This window comes from Aethalodelphis obliquidens, unplaced genomic scaffold, assembly GCF_003676395.1.
Source record: "Aethalodelphis obliquidens isolate GAN/ISIS:26980383/991018 unplaced genomic scaffold, ASM367639v1 scaffold32, whole genome shotgun sequence".
NCBI classification, from domain to species: Eukaryota; Metazoa; Chordata; class Mammalia; order Artiodactyla; family Delphinidae; genus Aethalodelphis; species Aethalodelphis obliquidens.
In genome coordinates, this window is record NW_020837976.1 from 21214949 (window position 1) to 21228954 (window position 14006).

General features: G+C 34.1%; 1 pseudogene; it reads left to right on the plus strand.

Moving 5' to 3' along the window:
• The first annotated feature begins 2241 nt into the window (after positions 1-2241).
• On the plus strand, positions 2242-13781 carry LOC113631254 (YEATS domain-containing protein 4-like; annotated as a pseudogene).
• The last annotated feature ends 225 nt before the right edge of the window (positions 13782-14006 follow it).

Consider the following 14006-nt stretch of genomic DNA (forward strand, 5'->3'; position numbering starts at 1 on the left):
ATTCTGGGTCTACCTGATTCTATGGAGTCTCTGTCTTATATTGTCCTTGAGCTATTTTACAACTCCATAATTTGTGGAAAACTGATTTACTGCAAATAATTCTTGAATAAATAATAACATGATTTGTGTCTTGTGGAATGTATTTTATTATTGCACTGTGAATTTACCTGTTTGGCATATCTTTGTAAATTCATTTCAGCATTGCTTATTGACTATATGCGTGGTACTATTAATTCTCATTTGAATCAGTTGTAACACTTTGCTGGCTTCCTCATGAATTAGTTAAATAAAATCATGACAAATGTTCGTTATATATTTGTATGAGTCAGGACTTCACCTTTTCTTATATGTATTTATGAGTACTTAATGAGGTAAGCACTCTTTGACACTCATAGAGATATTAAGTAACTTCTCCAAAGCTAAGGAAAAATCTCATTGGTAAAGGCAAACATACAGTAAGGTAATAGATCAACCAATTTCAAAACTAGGAGAAATATTAAGTACAAAATTAGAAAAATCATCTCTGTCCACAATAAGAGGTTAAGAAGCACACAAAACCAAACATGTAAATTATGATATCAGAAATATTAAATGTGGGAGAGGGGAGTAAAAATGCTGGATTGTTAAAATGTGTTTTAACTTAGGAGATCTTCAACCTAAAATAATCATGTGTGTGTGTATATATATATATATATATGTGTATATATATCCACATATATATTTCTATATATAGTCTTCATATAAACAAAAATCTATAACTGGCATGTACACAAAAAAAGAGAAAGAAATTTGAGCATAACACTAAACATAATCATTAATTCACAAGTGAAGGGAGAAAAAGAAGAAGAAAGAAAGAAAAAAGAACTACAAAAAAATGAAAATAATTATTAAAATGACAATAAGTACATACCTATCAATAATTACTTTAAATGTAAATGGATCAAACTCTCCAGTCAAAAGATATGGTCTCAGAATAAATATTTTTTTAAAAGACCCATATATATCTGCCCACACACTTCTCACTTCAGATTTAAAAACACACACAGACTGAAAGTGATGGGATAGAAAAATATATTTTATGCAAATGCAAATGCAAATAAAGCTGGGGTATCAATACTTATATCAGATGAAATAGACTTTAAAACAAAGACTATAACAAGAGAAAGAGAAGGACATTACATAATGATAAACAGAGGAATCCAACAAGAAGATATAACATTTGTAAATATATATGCATTCAGCATAGGAGCACCTAATGCATACAGGGTATATTAGCAGGCATAAATGGAGAAATTGACAGTAATATTTTAATAGTAGGGACTTTAACAACTTACTTATATGAATGGAAAGATTATCCAGACAAAAATATCAATAAGCAAACAAGGAAACATTGGATTTAAATCACACATTAGACCAGATGGGATATATATAGATAGATAGATAGATAGATAGATAGATAGATAGAGAGAGAGAGAGAGAGAGAGAGAGAGAGAGCATTCCATCTGAAAGAAGCAGAATAAAAATTCTTTTCAAGTGTACATGGAACATTCTCCAGGATAAATTACATGCTAGTCCACAAAATATCTCAATAAATTTAAGAAGATTGAAATCATATCAAGCATCTTTTCTGACACACTGCTATGAGACTACAAGTCAAGTAAAGTAAAAACTTGCAAAGAACCCATGGAGGCTAAACAGTACACTACTAAACATCTAATGGATCAGTGAAGAAATCAAACACGAAATTACAAAAAAAAATACCTGGAGACAAATGAAAACAAAAACACAATGATCCAAAATATATGGGAACCAGCTAAAGAAGTTCTAAGAGGGAAGATTATAGTAATAAAAGTCTACCTCCAGAAACAAGGAAAATTGCAAATAAACAACCAAACTTCACACCTAAAGGAACTAAAAATAGAAGAACAATGTTTGTATAAGGAAATAAATCATAAAGAGCAGAGCAGAAATAAATGACAAAGAGATTGAAAAAATAATAGAAAAGATCAGTGAAACTAAGAGCTGGTTCTTTGACAACATTATAAAGAAAATTAACAAACACTTAGCCAGACTTATTATGAAAAAAATAAAAGAAAAGAAAAGAAAAAGAGAGATGCCCCAAATCAATAAAATCAGAAATGAAAGAAAAGTTATAACTGACACCATGGAATTACAAAGGATCATAAGATATTACTATAAGCAATAAATTGACAACCCACAAGAAATGGATAGATTCCTAAAATGTACAATCTTCCAAGACTGAATCAGGAAGAAATAGGAAATATGACCAAACAGTTTACCAGTATTGAAATTGAACCAGTAATAAATACATCCCAACAAACAAATCCAAGACCACAAGTCTTCACAGGTGAATTCTACCAAACATTTAAAGAAGAGTTAACATCTATGCTTCTCAAATTATTCCAAAAAACTGAAGAGAAAGGAATACTTCCAAGCTGATTCTCCAAGGACAACAACACCCTGACACAAAAACCAGTCAAAGACACCACAAAAAAGAAAATTACAGGCCAATATCACTGATGAAAATAGATACAAAAACCCTCAACAAGATATTAGTAAACCAAATTCAACACACTATGTGAAAAGAATCATACACCATGATCAAGTGAGATTTATGTCATAGATACCAGAGACCTCAGTATCTGTAAGTCAATCAATATGATACACCACATTAACAAGTTGAAGAGTAAAAATCTCAATAGATTCAGAAAAAGCTGTAGATGAAATTCAACATCCATTTATGATAAAAACTCTCCACAAAGTGGTTACAAAGGGAACATACCTCAGCATAATAAAGGCCATATGTGGCCAATATCATGCTCAACAGTGAAAAGCTAAAAGCATTTCCTCAAAGATCAGGAACAACACAAGGATGCCCACTCTCACTACTTTTTTACATATCATTGGAAGTTCTAGACACAACAATCAGACATGAAAAAGAAATAAAAGGAATTCCATTGGAATTGGAAAGGAAGATGTAAAACTGTCATTGTTTGCAGATGATATGATACTATATATAGCAAATTCTTGGAAAGGAAGAGCGAAGAAGTAAAGGAAAGGAAAAAGTAAAACTGTCATTGTTTGCAGATGATATGATACTATATATAGCAAATTCTTAAGATGCTACCAAAAAGGCTATTAGAACTAATAAATACATTCAGTAAGGTTGCAGGATACAAAATTAATATACAGAAATATGTTGCATTTCTATACACTAATAACAAACTATTAGAAAGTAAAATTAAGAAAGCAATACCATTTACAATTGCATCTAAAAGAATAAAGTACGTGGGAAGAAATCTAACCAAGGAGGTAAAAGACCTGTACTTGGGAAACTATAAGACATTGATGAAAGAAATTGAAGATGACAAAAACAGTTGAAAAAATATATGGTGCTCATGGATTGATAGAATTAATATTGTTAAAATAACCATATTCCCCAGGGAAATTTACAGATTCAGTGCAATCTCTATCAAAATACCAATGACATTTTACACAGAGCTGGAACAGATAATTCTAAAACTTAAGTGGAAAGAAAAAAGACCCTGAATAGCCAAAACAATCTTAAGAAAAAAAAAGAACAAAGCTGAAGGTATCTTGCTCCCTGTTTTTGGACTATACTACAAAGCTACAGTAATCAAAACCATATGGAACTGGCACAAACACAGACACATAGATCAAGGGAACAGAGTAGAGGCCCAGAAATAAACTCATGCTTATATGGTCAATTAATCTATGACAAAGGAGACAAGAATAAACAGAACTTCTGCAATAAATGGTATTGGGCAAACAGGACAGCTACATGCAAAAGAATCAAACTGGACTACTGTCTCACAACATATACAAAAAATAAAACCAAAATGTATTTAAAACTTAAATGTAGGACCTGAAACCATAAAACTCCTAGAAGAAAACATAGGCAGAATGATTTTTGACATTGGTCTTAGCAATATTCTTTTGGATCTATCTCCTCAGACAAGGAAAACAAAAGCAAAAATAAACAAATGATACTACATCAAACTAAAAACTTTTCCACAGTGAAGAAAACTATGGACAAAACAAGAAGATAGCTTGCTAATGGGTAAATATTTTTGCAAGCAATATATCTGATAAGGGGTTAATATCCAAAATATACAAAGAACTCATACAACTCAACATCAAAAAAACAACTTGATAAAAATAGGCATAGGATCTAAGTAGACATTTTCTCAAGAAAGACATACAGATGGCCAACAGACACATGAAAATATTCTCAGCATCAATAATCATCAGGAAAATGCAAATCAAAACTACAATGATAATTCTATTTTTAGTTAGTTTTTTTTTTTCCCAGCAATCCCACTACTGAGAAAACTATAATTCAAGAAGGCACATACACCCCAATGTTCATTGCAACACTATTTATAATAGTCAGGTCATGGAAGCAACCTAAATGTCCATTGATGGATGGATAAAGAAGATGTGGTATATACAGTGGAATATTACACAACCGTAAAAAGGAATGAAATTGGGTCATTTGTAGAGATGTGGATGGACCTAGAGACTGTCAGACAGTGAAGTAAGTCAGAAAGAGAAAAACAAATATTGCTTATGAACACATATATGTGGAATCTAGAAAAATGGTACAGATGAAACTGTTTGCAAGGCAGAAATAAACAGAAGCAGAGGACAAACATACGAACACCAAGGGGGGAAAGGGGGGGTGGGATGAATTAGGAGACTGGGATTGACATATATACACTAATAAGTATAAAACTGATAATTAATGAGAACCTGCTGTATATCACAGGGAACTCTATTTAATGCTCTGTGGTAACCTAAAAGGGAAGGAAATTCAAAACAGATGGGATATATGTATACATATAGCTGATTCACTTCACTGTACAGCAGAAACTAACACAACATTATAAAGCAACTATACCCCAATTAAAACACACACACACACACACACACACACAATGAGATACCACATGGTACATGTCAGAATGGCTATATCAAAAAGATAAAAGTAAGAAGTTTTGGTAAGGATGTGGAGCAAAGGGAATCTTTGAGTGCTGTTGGTGGGATTGTAAATTGGTGCAGACTCTTTGGAAAACAGTATGGAATGTTCCTCAAAAATTAAAAAGAGAACTTCCATATGATCTAGTAATTTATCTTTTGGGTGTTTACCTGAAGAAAACAGAAACTCTAATTATAAATAATGCATGTATTCCAATGTTTTTTGCAGCATTATATATAATAGACAAAAAATGGAAGCAACCTGTGCCCATAGATGAGTGGATAAAAAAGTTGTGACATATATATATATATATATCAAGGGAACAGAGTAGAGAGCCCAGAAATAACTAAGTGAGGAAGATTAAGAGGTCCTGTTATAAAATAAATGAAACACAAGGATGTAATGTACAGCACAGGGAGTATAGCCAATAATATTGTGATAACTTTGTATAGTGACAAATGTTAACTAGATTGTCATGTTGGTCATTTTGTAATGCATAAAAATATTGAATAACTATGTTGTACACCTGAAAGTAGTATAATATTTTAAGTCAATTACATTTCAATAAAAAAGCAAGAATGTGTGAAAGAATTATCACCCCAACAATTTAATATTATACAGGAAGTCCAGGCAGTATCAAGATTGAAAAGACATTTCACAGTTGGAATAAATATGCTATTTATAAATATCATTATGATTATCTATATAGAACATACTAAGATTTTTGAGAAGGAATAAAAGAATTAGTAGAAACGGGGCTTCCCTGGTGGCGCAGTGGTTGAGAGTCTGCCTGCCGATGCAGGGGACGGGGGTTTGTGTCCCAGTCCGGGAGGATACCACGTGCCACAGGGCGGCTGGGCCCGTGGGCCATGGCCACTGAGCCTGTGTGTCTGGAGCCTGTGCTCTGCAGTGGGAAAGGCCACAACAGTGAGAGGCCCACGTACTGCAAAAAAAAAAAAAAAAAAAAAAAAAAAAAGAATTAGTAGAACTCAGCAAATTTTTTGGATATAATATACATTATCAAATATCAATAGTATTTTTACTATTTTTTACACATACTAATAAAAATTATAAAAATAAAATATGAAAAAATAAATTCATGTTAGCAAAATAAACTATAAACTATATACTATTCCTGATATACTCAGGAACAAATACAACAAAACTATAGGTATTTAAAAGAGAAAATTACAATATATTTTTGAAAACTTACAAGAGAATAATGATTATGATAGTTACTGGGTTATTTAAAATGTGTCAGTTCTCCAAATTCACATGAAAATGTCCAAGCATGCAAATCTTATTTATATTTATTTATTTATTTATTTATTTATTTATTTATTTTTGGCTGTGTTGGGTCTTCGTTACTGTGAGAGGGCTTTCAGTAGTTGCAGCAAGTGGGGGCCTCTCTTCATCGTGGTGCACGGGCCTCTCACTGTTGTGGCCTCTCTTTTTGTGGAGCACAGGCTCCAGATGCTCAGGCTCAGTAGTTGTGGCTCATGGGCCTCGTTGCTCTGCGGCATGTGGGATCTTCCCACGCCAGGGCTCGAGCCCGTGTCCCCTGCATTGGCAGGCAGATTCTCAACCACTGTGCCACCAGGGAAGCCCCAAGCATGCAAATCTTAAAGCAAACAAAAATCAAAGAGAGAAGACTTGCCCTAGTGAGTTCAAGGTTCAGTATAATGCTATCTTTCCACAGTAATTAGAACAGAATAATGTTGGTGCAAGGATGATCAGAAGAGACACTGACAATTGTATGGACAATGTTATACTTTAGAAGATGTAGTAGAAATTTGGGGGTAAAATAAGAATGCTTTAACAAACTGTGTTTGAGAAAATTGCCTTTCTTTTTTTATATACAACAGGTTCTTATTAGTTATCCATTTTATACATATTAGTGTATATATGTCAATCCCAATCTCCCAATTCATCACACCACCACCACCCCACCTCCACTTTCCCCACTTGTGTCCATGTTTGTTCTCTACATCTGTGTCTCAATTTCTGCCCTGCAGACTGGTTCATCTGTAGCATTCTTCTAGGTTACACCTATATGCGTTAATATACAATATTTGTTTTTCTCTTTCTGACTTACTTCACTCTGCATGATAGTCTCTAGGTCCATCCATGTATCTACAATGACCCAATTTCATTTTTTTTATGGCTAAGTAATATTCCATTGTATATATGTACCACACGTCTTTACCCATTTGTCTGTCAATGGGCATTTAGGTTGCTTCAATGATCTGGCTACTGTAAATAGTGCTGCAATGAGCATTGGGGTTCATGTGTCTTTTTGAATTATGGTTTTCTCAAAAACCATGGGTATATGCCCAGTGGTGGGATTGCTAGGTCATATGGCAATTCTATTTTTTGTTCTTTAATAACCTCCATACTGTTCTCCATAGTGGCTGTACCAATTTCCATTTCCACCAACAGTGCAAGAGGGTTCCCTTTTCTCTTTCTTTGTAGATTTTTTGATGATGCCCATTCTAACTGGTGTGAGGTGATACCTCATTGTAGTTTTGATTTGCATTTCTCTAATAATTAGTAATGTTGAGCAGCTTTTCATGTGCTTCTTGGCTATCTGTATGTCTTCTTTGGAGAAATGTCTATATAGGTCTTCCTCCCATTTTTGGATTGGGTTTTTGTTTTTTTTTTAATATTGAGCTGCATGAGCTGTGTATATATTTTGGAGATTAATCCTTTGTCCGTTGATTCATTTGCAAATATTTTCTCCAGTTGTGTGGGTTTTCTTTTTGTTTTGTTTGTAGTTTCCTTTGTTTTGCAAAAGCTTTTAAGTTTCATTAGGTCCCATTTGTTTATTTTTTTTTATTTCCATTATTCTAGGAGGTGGATCAAAAAAAGATCTTGCTGTGATTTATGTCAAAGAGTATTCTTCCTATGTTTTCCTCTAAGAATTTTATAGTGTCCGGTCTTACATTTAGGGCTCTAATGCATTTTGAGTTTATTTTTGTGTATGGTGTGAGGGAGTGCTCTAATTTCATTCTTTTACATGTAGCTGTACAGTTTTCCCAGCACCACTTATTGAAGAGGTTGTCTTTTCTCCATTGTATATCCTTGCCTCCTTTGTCATAAATTAGTTGACCATAGGTGCATGGGTTTGTCTCTTGGCTTTCTATCCTGTTCCATTGATCTATATATCTGTTTTTGTATCAGTACCATACTGTCTTGATTACTGTAGCTTTGTAGTGTTGTCTGAAGTCAGGGAGTCTGATTCCTCCAGCTCCATTTTTTTTCCCTCAAGACTGCTTTGGCTATTCGGGGTCTTTAGTGTCTCCACAAAAATTTTAAGATATTTTGTTCTAGTTCTGTAAAAAATGCCATTCATAATTTGATAGGGATTGCATTGAATCTGTAGATTGCTTTGGGTAGTATAGTCATTTTCACAATATTGGTTCTTCCAATCCAAGAACATGGTAAGTCTCTCCATCTGTTGGTATCATTTTTTATTTCTTTCATCAGTGTCTTATAGTTTTCTGCATACAGGTCTTTTGTCTCCCTAGGTAGGCTTATTCCTAGGTATTTTATTCTTTTTGTTGCAGTGGTAAATAGGAGTGTTTCCTTAATTTCTCTTTCAGTTTTTTGACCATTAGTGTATAGGAATGCTAGAGATTTCTGTGCATGAATTTTGTATCCTGCAACTTTACCCAATTAATTGATTAGCTTGAGTAGTTTTCTTGTGGCATGTTTAGGATTGCTATGTATAGTATCATGTCACCTGCAAACATTAACAGTTTTACTTCTTCTTTTCCAATTTGTATTCATTTTATTTCTTTTTCTTCTCTGATTGCCATGGCTAGGACTTCCACTGCTATGCTGAGTAATATTGGCAAGAGTGGACATTCTTGTCATGTTCCTGATCTTAGAGGAAATGTTTTCAATTTTTCACCATTGACAATGATGTTTGCTGTGGGTTTGTCATATATGGTCCTTATTATGTTGAGGTAGGTTCCCTCTATGCCCACTTTCTGGAGAGTTTTTATAATAAATTGGTGTTGAATTTTGTCAAAAGCTTTTTCTGCATCTATTGAGATGATCATATGGTTTTGTTCTTCAATTTGTTAATATGGTGTATCACATTGATTGATTTGTATATATTGAAGAATCCTTGCATCCCCGGCATAAATCTTACTTGATCATGGTGTATGATACTTTTAATGTGTTGTTTGATTTTGTTTGCTAGTATTTTTTTGAGGATTTTTGCATCTATATTCATCGGTGATATTGGTCTGTAGTTTTCTTTTTTTGTGGTATCTTTGTTTGGTTTTGGTATCAGGGTGATGTTGACCTCATAGAATGAGTTTGGGAGTGTTTCTTCTACAAATTTTTGGAAGAGTTTGAGAAGGATGGGTATTAGCTCTTCTCTAAATGTTTGATAGAATTCACCTGTGAAGCCATCTGGTCCTGGATTTTTGTTTGTTGGAAGATTTTTAATCACACTTTCAATTTCATTACTTGTGATTTCTCTGTTCATATTTCCTCTTTCTTCCTGGTTCACCCTTGGACATTTGTCCATTTCTTCCAGGTTGCCCATTTTACTGGCATAGAGTTGCTTGTAGTAGTCTCTTAGGATGCTTTGAATTTCAGTGTCTGTTGTAACTACTCCTTTTTCATTTCTAATTTTATTGATTTGAGTCCTCTCCCTCTTTTTCTTGATGAGTCTGGCTAATTTTTTTTTTTTTTTTTTTTTTGCAGTAGCAGGCCTCTCACTGTGGTGGCCTCTCCCGTTGCGGAGCACAGGCTCTGGACGCACAGGCTCAGCAGCCATGGCACACGGGCCCAGCTGCTCCGTGGCATGTGGGATCTTTCCAGACCGGGGCACGAATCTGTGTCCCCTGCATCGGCAGGCGGACTCTCAACCACTGCACCACCAGGGAAGCCCTGGCTAATTGTTTATCAATTTTGTTTATCCTCTCAGAGAACCAGCTTTTAGTTTCATTGATCTTTGGTATTGTATTGTTTGTTTCTATTTCATTTGTTTCTGCTCTGATCTTTATGATTTATTTCCTTCTACTAAATTTGGGTTTTTCTTTTTCTTCTTTCTCTAGTTCCTTTAGTAGTAAGGTTATATTTTTTTATTTGAACTTTTTCTTGTTTCTGGAGGTAGGCTTGTATTGCTATAAATTTCCCTGTCTGAACTTCTTTTGCTTCATCCCATAGGTTTTGGATCATCATGTTTTCATTGTAATTTGTCTGTAAGTATATTTTGATTTCCTCTTTGATTTCTTCAGTGATCTCTTGGTTATTTAGTAATGTAATGTTTAGCCTCCATGTGTTTTATGTTTTTTTCCCCATAATTGATTTCTAATCTCATAGTGTGGTAAGAAAAGATGCTTGATATGATTTCAGTTTTCTTAAATTTACTGAGGCTTGATTTGTGAGCCAAGATGTGATCTATCATGGAGAATGTTCCATGCACACTGAGAAGAAAGTGTGATCTGCTGTTTTGGGATGGAATGTCCTATAATTATCAATTAAATCTATATGGTCTACTGTGTCATTTATAGCTTGTGTTTCTTTATTAATATTCTATTGGGATGATCTGTCCATTGGTGTAAGTGAGGTGTTAAAGTCCCCCACTATTATTGTGTTACTGTTGATTTCCTCCTTTATAGCTGTTAGCAGTTGCCTTAAGTATTGTTCCTATGTTGGGTGCATATATATTTATAATTTTTATATCTTCTGCTTGGATTGATCCCTTGATCATTATGTAGTGTCCTTTCTTGTCTCCTGTAACTTTCTTTATTTTAAAGTCTGTTTTTTCTGATATGAGTCTTGCTACTCCAGCTTTCTTTTGATTTCCATTTGCATGGAATATCTTTTTCCATCCCCTCACTTTCAGTCTGTATGTGTCCCTACATATGAAGTGGGTCTCTTATAGACAGCATATATATGGATCTTGTTTATGTATCCATTCAGCAAGCCTGTTTCTTTTGGTTGGAGCATTTAATCCATTCACCTTTAAGGTAATTATTGATATGTATGCTCCTATTACCATTTTCTTAATTGGTATGCATTTGTTTTGTTGGTACTTTTCTTCTCTTGTGTTTCCCACTTAAAGAAATTCCTTTAGCATTTTTGTAGAGCTGGTTTGGTGGTGCTGAATTCTCTTAGCTTTTGCTTGTCTGTAAAGCTTTTGATTTCTCCATCAAAACTTAATGAGATCCTTGTTGGGTAGGGTAATCTTGGTTGTAGTTTCTTCCCTTTCATCACTGTAGTTATGTCATTCCACTCCCTTCTGGCTTGTAGTTTCTGCTGAGGAATCAGGTGTTAACATTATGGAAGTTTCCTTGTATGTTATTTGTCATTTTGCCCTGGTTGCTTTCAATCATTTTTCTTTGTCTTTAATTTTTGTCAGTTTGATTACTATATGTCTTCATGTGTTTCTCCTTGGGTGTATCCTGCCTGGGATTCTCTGCACTTCCTGGACTTGGGTGGCTATTTCCTTTCCCATGTTAGGGAAGTCTTTGACTATAATCTCTTCAAATATTTTCTTGGGTCCCTTCTCTCTCTCTTCTCCTCTGGGACCCCTATAATGCATATGTTGTTGTGTTTAATGTTGTCCCCGCAGTCTCAGGCTGTCTTTATTTCTTTTCATTCTTTTTTCTTTATTCTTTTCTGTGGCAGTGAATTCCACCATTCTGTCTTCCAGGACACTTATCCCTTCTTCTGCCTCAGTTATTCTGCTATTGATTCTTTCTAGTGTATTTTTCATTTCAGTTTTTGTATTGTTCACATCTGTTTGTTTGTTCATTAATTCTTCTAGGTGTTTGTTCTTTAATTCTTCTAGATCTTTGTTAAACATTTCTTGCATCTTCTTAATCTTTGCTTTTCTGAGGTCCTGGATCATCTTTGCTATCATTATTCTGAATTATTTTTCTGGAAGATTGCCTATCTCCACTTCTTTTCATTGTTTTTCTGGGGTTTTATCTTGTTCCTTTGTCTGGTACATAGACCTCTGCCTTTTCATCTTGTCTGTCTTTCTGTGAGTGCAGTTTTTGTTCCACAGGCTGCAGGATTGTAGTTATTCTTGTTTCTGCTTGAGACAGTTGGCTTTCTATTTGGAGGAAAAAAGCAAAATAGCATTTTATTCCTGTATTGAATCAAATACAAAATAAATATCAATTGGGTTAAAGACTCAAGAAGCAAAACTTTGTAACGTTTAGTAGAAATTATAAGACATTGACTTTAAGATCTCAGGTAGTAAGAGATCTCTTAACTCAGACTCAAAAGAAAATAATCATACACAAAATAAGACTTATTTTTGTATAAACTTCAAACACTTCATAACAAAGGAATCCAAGAACACTAAAAATTAAAAGATAAGTAACAACCTATGTAAATATATTTGCTTCATAAAACAAACAAGGAATTAATTTTGGGGAAAAAATGTATGACCTCCCACATGAATCAGTAGGAAAAGGAAATGCAACACAATAGAAAGTAGATATAGGCTATGAATAAGCAATTCACAGAAGAATAAAATGTAATTTTTACTAAGCATATGAAGTTGTTCAATCTCATAAGAATAGAGAAAAATATAAAATAAAACTATAATGAGAAATGCTGCCCATGTTGAGGATTTGGTGGTTCCTCAGTGTCCTGAGTCCTGCTGGCTTATTCTCCTTTAGCCAGAAACCCTCCTCCTGGGCCTGTGTGGGAGGAGCAGGGCCTCTGAGGGATGCTGTGAGCCTGCTGGCCCTGGTCTCTCCTTAGCAGTGGAGGCTTTTCAGTAGGACAATTTGTTCAAGAGAAGGGTCGAATTTGGGCTTGACTCTGGCAGGAGAGTGAAGGAGGTTACTATCATTAAACCAATAGTTTATGGTAATGTTGCTCAATATTTTGGAAAGAAAATAGAAGAGGATGTTCACACCCATCAGTGGACAGTATATATAAAATCATATATTCAATAGAAATGAGGATATTTCAGCATATGTGAAGAAAATCCATTTTAAATTACATGAAAGTTATGGCAGTCCTTTTAGAGTTGTTACTAAGCCTCCATATGAAATTACTGAAACAACATAGGGTGAATTTGAAATAATCATCAAAATATTTTTCATTGATCCTAATGAAAGACCTTAATCTTGTAATATTTATTAAAGCTATTTCAATCAAACACCAAAGCAATGCTGGGAAAAAAGTCAGTGGTTTCAGAGTTCTATGATGAAATGATATTTCAAGACCCAACAGCAATAATGCACCAATTATTAATGTCTTGTCAGCTTACTTTAGGAGCTTATAAGCATGAAACAGAATTTGCAGAACTTGAAGTGAAAACCAGAGAAAAATTAGAAGCTGAGGGAAAAAAAAAAGAAAAAGAAAACAAGCTTTAACTGAGACAAAGTGAGATAGTAGCATTGACATATATACACTACCAAGTGTAAAATAGATAGTGAGAAGCAGCTGCATAGCACATAGAGATCAGCTTGGTGCTTTGTGACCACCTAGAGGGGTGGGATAGGGAAGGTGGGAGGGACACGCAAGAGGGAGGGGACATGGCGATATATGTATACATATAACTGATTCACTTTGTTATACAGCAGAAACTAACACACCATTTTAAAGCAATTATACTCCAATAAAGATGTTAAAAAACAAACAAACAAGCTTTGAAATTGCAGAGCTTAAAGAAAGATTAAAAGCAAGTTGTGACACTATAAATTGTTTAAAAAATGAAATCAAGAAACTTGAAGAAGATGATCCGACAAAAGTAATATAAACAGTTCTGAAGAGAACTCAATAATAAGGGAAACTAAAAATAAGATAGAAGTGAGAGAGATGGACTACAAATGCTGTGATGTTTCTTAGAAAAACTGCATATATAGTTGTTTACCATAGATTTCTCAGCAATGAAGTCAAAATATTTGTACTTTACAAGCAATCTTTAAGGTGAAATGTATGTGTATAAAAAGAATGAATGCTGTATAGGCACTTAATCAATGCATTTTGGGGTAGTTCT